This window comes from Leptinotarsa decemlineata, unplaced genomic scaffold (assembly GCF_025532065.1).
Source record: "Leptinotarsa decemlineata unplaced genomic scaffold, Ldec_3_MD MMD2_tig00000251_RagTag_RagTag, whole genome shotgun sequence".
Classification (NCBI taxonomy): domain Eukaryota; kingdom Metazoa; phylum Arthropoda; class Insecta; order Coleoptera; family Chrysomelidae; genus Leptinotarsa; species Leptinotarsa decemlineata.
The window spans coordinates 6,823,834-6,835,473 of NW_027412547.1; positions in this window are offsets into that span (position 1 = coordinate 6,823,834).

The window sequence follows — 11,640 nt, forward strand, 5'->3', positions numbered from 1 at the left end:
TATTACTCTCAACAAAAATATGTATTGGACATGAAATAAAGATATTGAGAATTTTAGAGCAAAATTTACTATAAAAACAAAATGACAGTTCGAATACAAAAACCCCATTTATGGTATTGAATATTATTGATATTTCGGATAGGCTGCGTCCTCCAATTTTGAAAACAATTGAGTTCACTTACACATTCTGACATGCAAATTACGAATCAGAAAGAAAAAGTTGGTGTCTTTACTCTTTCCCAGATTCACAGCCTTCTGAATAAAGCATCCTGAAGCATCAGACTCGATAACAAAATTTTTTGATTGCATGGCTGAAACAGTGAAAACGTTCGCTCCACAACTGCAAATTGAAGTCAAATCCAAAATATTTGGAATAGTTATCGATGCGGAATCACGAAATTTGAATTTCAGCCCAATGACATCTCCTCCACGTCAGGAAGCTGATTTGTCTAATCAATCACAACGATTCACACACTATGAGCAACAAAATCGAGCCACTATGCCGCAACCACCATTAGAGCCCCAGTTATATCAGTCACTATATCTGCAGCCTCAATATTTACATCTATATTTACTTCTATACCATCACCTTCGACTGATTCTGACAATAGTGGTAACTATAAAAAGTAAACAATGTAACTAGAGAACCATTTTATATTATATGGCATGTGATAGAAAATAGTGTGTCTTTCAGGGTAAATTTTCGTTATATGGACACCCGGCCAATTCGAAAAAATGTTTGACTGTACCTACGTATTTTGATGCGTAGATTATGAATCCGAAAAAAAAGCGCCGCTCTCCCTTATTTGAAAAGTTACGGCCCTTCGAAGTTCAGAAAAGGGCAACTTTTCAGCCTTCTTTTTCACTAAATAAACTATTCAAAAACACAAGCATTTATTCACTAGGTCACCTTTACACCTTATTCCTCCTTCTTTAACACTTTTCACTTCAATAATCAACATTTTTCTTATGAAAATGTTAAAAAATGTACGGAGCTGCTTTTTGGTTACATATCACTGTATTTTACGTTTTTAAGGTTAATGATATTGTTGGTACGACTGATGCAGTCCATATTCCTGAAGTAATTCAAATGTTTTTTACCTTCATTCTTTAGATCGTAAATTGGTTTTTGGTGGTTTTTGGTAGTAGGCGACGGCAAATACCAACCGCTTTTTTCTGAAATGTCACTAGTAACTAACCTAAAAATAGAATAATGTCACCAGGAGAAGCATTCGTTTTTAAATTAAGTTTTTTATAAGAAAAATGTTGATTATTGGAGTGAAAAGTGTTAAAGAAGGAGGAATAAGGTGTAAAGGTGACCTAGTGAATAAATACTTGTGTTTTTAAATAGTTTATTTAGTGAAAAAGAAGGCTGAAAAGTTGCCCTTTTCTGAACTTTGAAGGGCCGTAACTTTTTAAATAAGGGAGAGCGCCGCTTTTTTCTTTCGGAGTCGTAATCTACGCATCAAAATACGTAGGTACAGTCAAACATTTTTTCAAATCGCCGGGTGTCCACATAACGAAAATTTACCCAATAAACACTAAAAAATATACGATTATATATTATTTACGTACCTTAATGCTACAGCTAGTCTTTCTTCCTTCGATATTGCTCTTCTGAATGACGTGGTTCCAAATGTTAAGGCAGGCTCTAGAATATCCAGAAGTTCTGAAAACTTGCCTGGAGTCATTCTGAAATACTGGAAAAATTTCTCCTCGTCTTCTTTCAGGCCGTTAAAAAGATGATGTAACTCTCCCAGATTTGCCCTCTTTTGATTATTGAGATGGACCCATATCCTTCTTTTTTTGTGACTATTCTCGTCTTCATTCAATAATGCGACCACTATAATGACGTCTTCTTCGTCAGAACTGCTAGTGTTAGACATGTTTCTGTCACCGCTCGAAGTTAACTGAAATTCTCTTGAAATCGAACACACAGCACCTTCCGTATGCTGGTTGTAGCTGGACAAGTGGGCGATGCTACTACCTGTCGTCATCAGGCGACGGACAGCACCGTGCTGTGCTGGACAAGTGAGCGACAAGTTTAAGAAGCTCAGCGATTGTTACATGTATCTTGCAAATTCCATATTCATTGTAAAGCTTGTCGCTCACTTGCCCGGCACAACACGGCGGTGTCCGTCGCCTGATGGCGACGGGTAGTAGCATTGTCCACTTGTCCAGCTACAACCAGCATACTGAAGGTGCTGTTTGTTTGTCAAGGGAATTTCACTTGACATCGACGGGTGACAGAAACATGTCTATCACTAGCAGTTCCGACGAAGAAGTTGTCATTATAGTGGCCGTATTATTGAATGTTGAAGAAAATAGCCACAAAAAAGAATGTTGTGGGTCGCTGGCTCGTTATAGTATATATCTACTACGTTGTCTAACAGGGCTTTCGATTGAATCATCATATGAAAAAACTTTGACTGTCAGCAGATAGTGCGTGCTATTTCTGTTTGGAATTTTGTTTCCAAGTAGGTTTGTTCTCAAAATTCAGGTTCTAGGACGTCAGGATCATGCGCAGTTGATATAGAGCGTTCTGGTTTATTGACGATAATTTCGGACTGATGAATCCTTTGTTCTGGTTTCGACTGCGAAATGATCCTAAACTGTTTTGAACCGTTCCGAATCGTTCTTGCTCTCGAGGCTGAACTGTTGAGAACTGTTCCCGCTGCTCATGCGTATTCATGTGGAAATTTGCTTGAGCTATTTTCAAGGATGTTTTTTTTTTATTTGATCTAATTAGATGATGATTGGGGTTAGATAACATTTGAACTGACTACAAGGATACGCTACCTAACAACATGGGCATGATCAACAGTATTTTCTCGTCTTCATCTCTTCATATATACGATAGGTGGCACAGTGGTCTCCTCAAAATGTGTTCTGGTCTAACCGAGTGTCCGAGACTATTTCGGACTGTTTGAGTTTTTTGTTTGTACGCATCATGTTTTGCGCAGTTTCTACATTTTTGGAATCAACTTCGCAAGATTACTCCGGTGATAGAAAAATAAAGGTGTTTCTTCCACGTTATTATTCAAATTTGAGTATTGAAACTAAGAGGCCATTGAAAGTTCGCATTGCTGAGCACAAGGATCACACACAGCGAGAAGAAACCAGCAAATCCGAAATAGCAGAGCATGTTTGGACTCATCAATACAACATCAAGTGGGCTCAAGCTGAAATCATCCACAAAGATGAACAGTGGTTTAGGAGAAAATTCAAAGAAGCCGCGTATATGTTGTCCAACAACAACGCGTAACAACAACATATGGAAACCTCTAGTGAAGAGAAAAACGACCAACTCCCGCCAAACGACCAACTCCCGCTAAAACCAATGAAGCGGCGAGAGGGAAGAGAGGATGGGTTAAAGCACTCGAATGACCTATAAACAGTCAGATCTCGGAGGAATAAGTCCAGAGTCAAGCACTCGTTACGAGATACCTACAACAACAGGCAGACAGATTAGAGGAGTGGGCTAACCTGTGGAAGATCAGTATCAACCCTGACAAGAGTCAGGCGATACTGTTCACCCGCAGGTTCGTACAACCGGAAGGCAACGTCATCTTCAACGGACAAGAGATTCCGTGGACAAACAAAGCGACATATCTCGGGGTCATCCTAGACAAGAAGCTAACATTCCAGGACCACGTACAGCAGAGAATAGGAATGGCCAAACAGGCCAGAAGACGCCTGGCGCCGATCATGGGAAGAAGTAGCAACATGGCACTGAAAGTCAAGCTACTGATGATCAGAACGATCCTAATGCCAATAATACTGTATGCATGCACTGCCTGGGGCCAGTGTGCGCAGACATACAGAAAGAAGATCCAAGCATTTATATACAGATACATATACAGAGATCTAGACCTGGACACGCAATATGTGGACGTGTATATGAGAGAACATGCAGAAAGCACGTTCGATAGAATCAGATCGCACTTAAATCCAGCGTTTTGCGATCTACACGAGGCGTTGAACATGGATGACCCCAGGTTCCGAGAAAGGGACAAACATCCAAGGCCGACTAAACAAAACCAGAGACCGCCCCCACGAGTCGCCGTCAGGCGGCTCCGGCAAATATAACATTTTAAAGTGTACTAACCATATAATCTCTTTCAGGAAAACCGCGATTCACTTTCAAATCACATTTCTCAGCTTCACTGAGAAACGCCCGTCAATCATAATTCTGGCCGCTGTTAGTTTTGGGGGCCCCCATGCAAAAATTCAATTAGGAATACTGCGACAAACAAGAGCCAAATAAAATTTAAAACGAGAAGTTAGATAGGGACATAAAAGCACCTAAAGGCTGGTTTCCAACCAAAAGAGGTTAGATATCAATCTTGCTGAAGTGCCTAGCAGCTGGATTGAGGACCGTTTCCTTAAGAAACGGGGGTGGAAGGAAAGGGTCGCCAGGTCCAAACCTGCGGAAGCGATTCCGTAAGGAGGGAGCTTGCGAGGTGGGCACACAACCCGGGAGGGGGCATGGGGGGGAATAAGTCCAGTTATCACCCGAAGAAGATTGTGGATACTAACAATCGAAACGTCGAGAAGTAACTTGGTTTGGAATCTTTTAATTTTTATTTTTCATTTTTGTTAACAATATTTTTTCAATTTTCAGCTTTTATTAATATTTCAATTTGATATTTTTTTTGGTTGTTGCTTGTATGTTATTTCTTTGTAATTACAGTGTTTTGTTTGATAAAATTGTTATTTTCGGTTAATCTTTTTGATTTTTTCAGGGTTATCAAATCAATTTATATTTTATTAGACAATGGAAGTCCGAACTGATGAAATACACCACGAAACATTGTCAACCACCTTCAAACAATATTATAAATCACTATATTTCTTTATTATTCACAAAAACAATGGATCGAAATGGAAAATACACTTTTTTCAGGAATCTTTGATTTTCATATCGTTTATAAAGCCGGAAATTAATTCATGCCTTACTTTATGAACACACTATCCAACATTTCTATATAAAATAAACGACTTTTGAAATGCTTTTTCTCGAAACATTTTGTATATTGCCCGTAATAGTTCTGAAAACACTATCGAATTTCGCGTGAGGCAAAAGTGACTATCACATTTAAAATTCACGTCCCGTAAACGTCATTTCAGAATGGAAGTAATGGCCATGCTATTCATGAAGTTTATGTGTATGCAGTGCAGCAGAGAACAAGCGAAAGTGCTTCTGCTTTCATAGCTTTCTAGGGATATTCTAGCTGTGAGAAAAAAGAAAATAAAATCTTTTGTTAAGAGTACCTTGCAATGATTGGACTCGCTCAAAAAAACTGAAGAATTTATTTAGGAGAGTAGGCGCTCTTCCAAAATTAATTGTTTTTGTTCAACATTCATGACAACTCATGACATTAGATGAGTTGAAAATATGAAATACCACACATATATTGATATTTACAGCTGAAAAGTACATAGAAAATTGATACGTCGACAGATTAAATTTAAAAGAGTGGCACCCTTAAATTTTGATATTTATTTGTCAATAACATTTCATTTGAGGTAAAAGTCACAATCTTTGAAGCATAAACAATGTCTCTTCAACAGTTTCGTGAGTAGGAACAAAAGTGAATTTAATAAAATGGCTTCAACCTTTCTATTTGTTAGTTTTCAGTTGGTGACATATCTATTATATTTTCCTAGTACCCAATACAAAATTACTCAACAGTTTTATAGGGGTAATATAGAAGCTGAAATACGTTTAAACTCTTGCTATCGATAACCAATTATTTTATAGAACGACGCCATTTCAAAATGATAGCAACTCGGAAAACTGACATTAAAAGAGTTGAAAATATCAAATACTGCATGTATAGTGATATTTAAAGATGAAAAGTACATAGATATGGGTCTTAGGCTTGCCAAGGCTTCAGATACACCAACACGTTGATATGAAAAATGTTTACTATCATAGTGACATGCATAGAAACTGATTCACATATTCATACAAGAAGATTGATGATATAATTAAAATAATATGTCTGATAATTTTAAAACGTCTTACCTTTTATTTATTTACTCATACCACTTTATATTTCAAATTTTAAATTGTATTCATTAGTATTCAAATTTTAAATTGTATTCATTAGTATTCAAATTTCTGCAGACCCCACGCACAGGTATATCCTTCTGTGGGAATTCTATATTCATTTGGAAATTGACTCGTACAATTTGTATCATTGAACAATGTATCTTTGCCAATAAATATTATTATTATTATTATCATAAGATTATATTATTCAGAACAAACCGAGTTGATTTGCAACTAAAAAATTAATATATCGAGAGAGTGAATTCTTGTATAATGAATAATATTTTTAGAAATTTTTTATAAAAGAGTGGCGCGCTTAAATTTTACTAATAATAGGCTATACAGTGTGTCCAAGATAAGGATCCTAAGCATGGGAATCTCAGTACCTGTTGGAGATACAGCTTAGGTTAAATTAGGAAAAAGTTGTGTTCTTTAAAGCTTATTTACATGCCGTTTAGAAACTTGAAGAATTTTCATGGCCTGCTGAGATATTTGGGAAAAACGAGAATTTAACAATATCAATTTTATTTTTTTTCTGACTTTATTTGAAAAGATATCAAAAAACGAATAACACTTTTTCATTGGCACTTTTAAGAAGGTACTATACGATGGTATTTTTAGATTTTATATCCGACGTTTCGTTTTCAAGAAACCATCATCAACTTTATTTTTTTATATGACCCGAAACAAAAGTACACCCTGTATCTGATTCCATTTTTTATTACGAATTCAACGATGTATCACATGCCATTGTTTTCTTTTTAGTTTAAAGGAAAATTACATTTTTTCTATTTTAAAAAAAATCTTTAAGTAGGCGTTGCAAACAAACGCTTTGACGTAAATACCTGTCACCGAGCCTGTCAAATATTATTTAATTACACGATAAAATAGTAATTGTCGTTGTTGTTAGCCTGTTTGTCGAGTTGTTGTTTTTAGAGTTATTGTTACTGTTGTCGTTATTATTGTTTATTGTTGAATAGATAATATTGTGTTATTATCGTCGAATATGCCGGGTGAGCATTATAACCATGAAGAAAAGTTTGACATGCTAACGTGCTACATTTTGTGCCACAAAAATACTGTCATCAGCAGTGTCTGTACTGGACGTCTTGGAAAACAATTTTAAACAATATACTATAACGCACGCCACACAAACGGCTGATTACAACCCTGTGCTGGTACCGAACTCGTACCAAGAAGGCGAATTCACCAATGAACGCTGCCCTTTCCATCTGACACCGGGCGATCACGTGAACATCACGCTTCGGTTTTGTTTTGTTTCACTCTATCTTGGATTTGGATAGACTTTAGAGGAAATTTGATGTCTGAATATGGAGAACAGGAGGAAGCTACATTTTGCTAATATATGTCATAACGTTATCGTCAATAAAAAGTCAGGGTATCTTCATCGTAAAATTATTTATCGCACTGATATACACAACATAAATATTAGAAGTAGAGGATTATTGAGTGTTCCTTCTTTTATGACTGAATAGTGTTAAAAAATTCAAAGATCAAATGAGTCAAAACTCATCTTCTGCATTGTCAGAAATAAATACTTCATTCATGAAACTTCACATAAAATAACTCATTACCTATTCATATTTTAATAGAAGATACACTCTATTGATACGGTTGAATTTTCAAGTTTCATTTACTTTCCGAACGGTCGATGCTCGTGTTTTGAGTATACATAATACGTAAGTATATGAATATTACTGGAGTTTTTTTCCCAACACCAAATCGTTACTTTTACACCTCGACACGTGTTTCGATCACCAAGTGATCATCTTCCTCTTGAAGATGATCCAGTAATATTCATTACTACACCAAAGGTTCCAAACAGTATATCACAAGTACGTAAGTATATCTATAATATGAGTCATCATAAATCATATGCGAAGTGTATAGCAATAGGACACAATTCCAAGTTGAAACAATATTTGATTTTTTTTTCATTCCCTTTCTACGATTCACTTCTGGAATAGATAATTTCAGTGAGGAATGCATTCGCAATGAGTAACTAAAATGTTACATCAAATTAGAACACATCTCTGTTTTTGGGTTAAGTGGAAGAATATTTTTGATGGTGTTCAACACCTTACAAAAATAAACTTTGCCCTTTGTTTTTATTGATATATCATTATTATTATATTTTCCTAGTGTCCAATACAAAATTACTTCTTCCGCCTTGAAAAAAAAACATTTTGAACACTTTTTTATTTTATCGTTATAGTTTTAGGCTGCATTATATTTTATAACACTTACTTGAACTTACTAAAAAATTCTTATAAAATTGTATTTCGATTATTTTATAAGATTCTTCACGAAACTACTTTTCAAGACAGTTAGAAACATTTTATAATAACTGCCGATATGTTTATATAACTGTTTTGTAGTGTTTGTAAAAGGCCTTATTTTTCCTATTTCCTATTTACAGCAGTTTTATAAATACATTGAAAACATTTCTGAGAGAAAAACAGTTTTATAATTTGTTTCTCCAAAACGTTTTCACAACCAATATAAAATTGCTAGTTGGGATATTTCATCGTTATCGTTTAAGTCTGTATTATATTTTATAACGTTCACTTGGGACTACTAAATGACTCTTATAAAATTGTAATTCAATTATTTCATAAGTATCTTCACAAAACTACTTTTTAAGAGTATTAGGAAACTATTATAGTAACTGCAGTAATGTTTACAAAACTGTTTTGTAGTGCTTGTAAAAGGCCTTACAAAAAATGTATAAAGAATATAATATTTTATAAAAGGTTGGAAATTTCTAACTGAGAGCTGTGTTTAAAGCATACAAACATTTCTGGAAGAAATACAGTTTTATAATTTGTTTCTCCGAAACATTTTCGCAACTATTATGAATTATAAAATTGCTAGTTGGGTTATTATTTGATGAATCTCATATCCCAAGATTGCAGTCATTTTAACTCTAATTCTGAAAATGCTATTTGTTTATAGAAATCACTTATCGATGTAAAAAGTCAGTTATTTGAATATCAATCTCGTTTGAAAATTTGAAATAAGAATACATGAACCTGAGTTCAACCAGTTATTGTCAGTTTACAGAAATTAAAACATATAGAGTCATGTTACTATTACTATGAATTGCAAACTCTAATCATTTTTAAAAATCACCCCTTGAATCCGTGTGACCCAGTTGAGCCAAACAAAAACTGCCTCGGGTGTCTCGCCAGGAATATCTCCGTATCGAGCAAGGCGTAGTAATTCATCCATCTGGATGCGAAAACGTTATTAGGTGCAACACTAATCTTAGAGATTTTTTGCTATCTTCTCCAGCTTTCACGAGATCAAATTGATTTATGAATTTGTTCAGTTCTCTCGAATTCTGCAGGACCGTCTCGGAGGAAATATTGATACATCGGTGTTTTACATTTCTGCTGTTGCTTCAGAGTGAATGATGTTCTGTATAAAAACGACAACGGAGTAATGGAGGGGTATCAAACACAACGTTAAACGTTAAATCCTCCGTGAGTACATACATCTTCATTACAAACAATTATTTTAATGAAGAAAAGAGAAATTAAACTTTCTATGTTTTCCACCACTTTTATTTGTAACTAACGTTACTGCAGTTTCATCCTATACGGATATTTTCAAACTTATATTGTATAAGAACTTATATTGTATGAGTTTGAAAATGTCCTTATAGGACGAAACTGCAGTAACGTTAGTTACAGATAAAAGTGGTAAAAACATAGAAAGTTTAATTTCTCTTTCCTTCATTATGATTTCCTACCACGTAAAATATAAAAATTATAATGGAGAACTTTATATGAGTGTAGAAGGGCAAACTTTTTAGTTTACCCCGATAAGTTACTGTATAAAATCAAAGTATTTTTCACGAAGAAAAATGTTCTATTTATCAGTAACTTGTCGTATTTAATTTAATTTGAAATTTCTCAATTCAAACCGTCTGTTGACTAAACTTAGTAAGGAACCATCTTACACAACTTTGAATACCCATCGCTCAGCACAGCTCTATTTCTCTTTTTTACTGAAGGAGAGGGTAAAATTATAAAAAGGTTTTTGAAAGTCGTCTTTAAAGTTAAAACATATTCTGATCACTAGCGCACTGGATAGGGAACAACCTCTTACGATTTTTTCCTTTCCTTGAAGAAAAGCCTGAACACTGTGTTGCATTCACACTGTTCCGGGTTTTGCCGTGGTCTTCTTTGGTTATAATCTCCAAACGTTCCAACTGCAATTGCGGCATTCATCTTCAGTGGCGTGGTCGACATATCAACTAAAACTGAAGCTCTCATGTCATTCACAGTCATAGTCTTATTAGTCAGTGGGCTATGCTTGAAGACTGGCAGTAAACAAATCTAAAAAAATGAATTTTAAACTTTCAAGCCAGTCTTGAATATACCTAAACAGTAGGTTGAATGGATTGATGCCTATCAGAAAACAACTACTCCCCTGTCTAATATCACGAAGAGCGTTGGATTATATCCTACAGGTGTCAGAGCAGAAATCTTCATAGAACATTTCCTACATTGTTGTTCGCTCCAACTTAGGAAGAGGAATGAAATACTCTGAAAGAATTCCGATTTTCAATTATGGAATATCATTGACTAAAGGTCGATTACGGCCACTATCTTGCACTGACAAGTGGCTAATGAGCACGAAACCGGTCTGCAAGTGTGCCTGTTTCAAAATTGTAGGTCGACTCTTTCAGTTGTATTGCCAATTGCATAGGCAGGAATTTTTCTGTGAAGATTCCTGCACTGACGCCTGTAGGATATAATCCAACGCCCTTCGTGGTATTAGCCAAAGGAGTAGTTGTTTTCTGATGGGGGTTAGGGAACAGTGTGGGTAATTTGAGACTGGCCTGAACTTATTGTTATGATAGATAATTTGAACTACAGTGTGTTATATATTGGACCGCAAACACGTGGAAGATAATTGATGGATCAGACGACTTACCATAAAGATATTCAATTTGATAAATTGATGGATGTAGCCGTTACTACGTGGTTGGAATTCATAATGAAGAAAAGAGAAATGAAACTTTCTATGTATTTTATCATTTTTATTACTAACTTAACTGCAGTTTCGTCCTATACGAACATTTTTAAACTTATACAATAAACTAACAATGGTTAATTACATCAGTCCTTATACACCACCCCAGTAGGTACTACTAGAGATACTTGGTTTGATTGAGTACCTGAATTTTCAGTTTACAATGCGGATGTGCCAATTTAAAAACTGGTGAGTAAACTGAATCGATTTGATCATTTAACAGGTTGCACCCGCAGTGTTTATGCTTGTGAATTTCCAAGGATTCTAAAAAATTGAGTTTGTAACCCTTCCTTGCATAGTGCAAAATTTCCGTATCGTTTCGATTCGGAAACCTGTGGATGCATGCCAAGGAATGGTTTGAAAACGTCGAATAATTTTTTCCTAGTCTGGAAAACCTTTCATGTTCAGCATACCGTTTTTGGAAATTTCGGCCACATTGTTCCACATTAAGACTATTACACTACGGACACTTAAGCTCATGAACTACAGATTTCTCCAACTTGTCCACCTTATCTTTG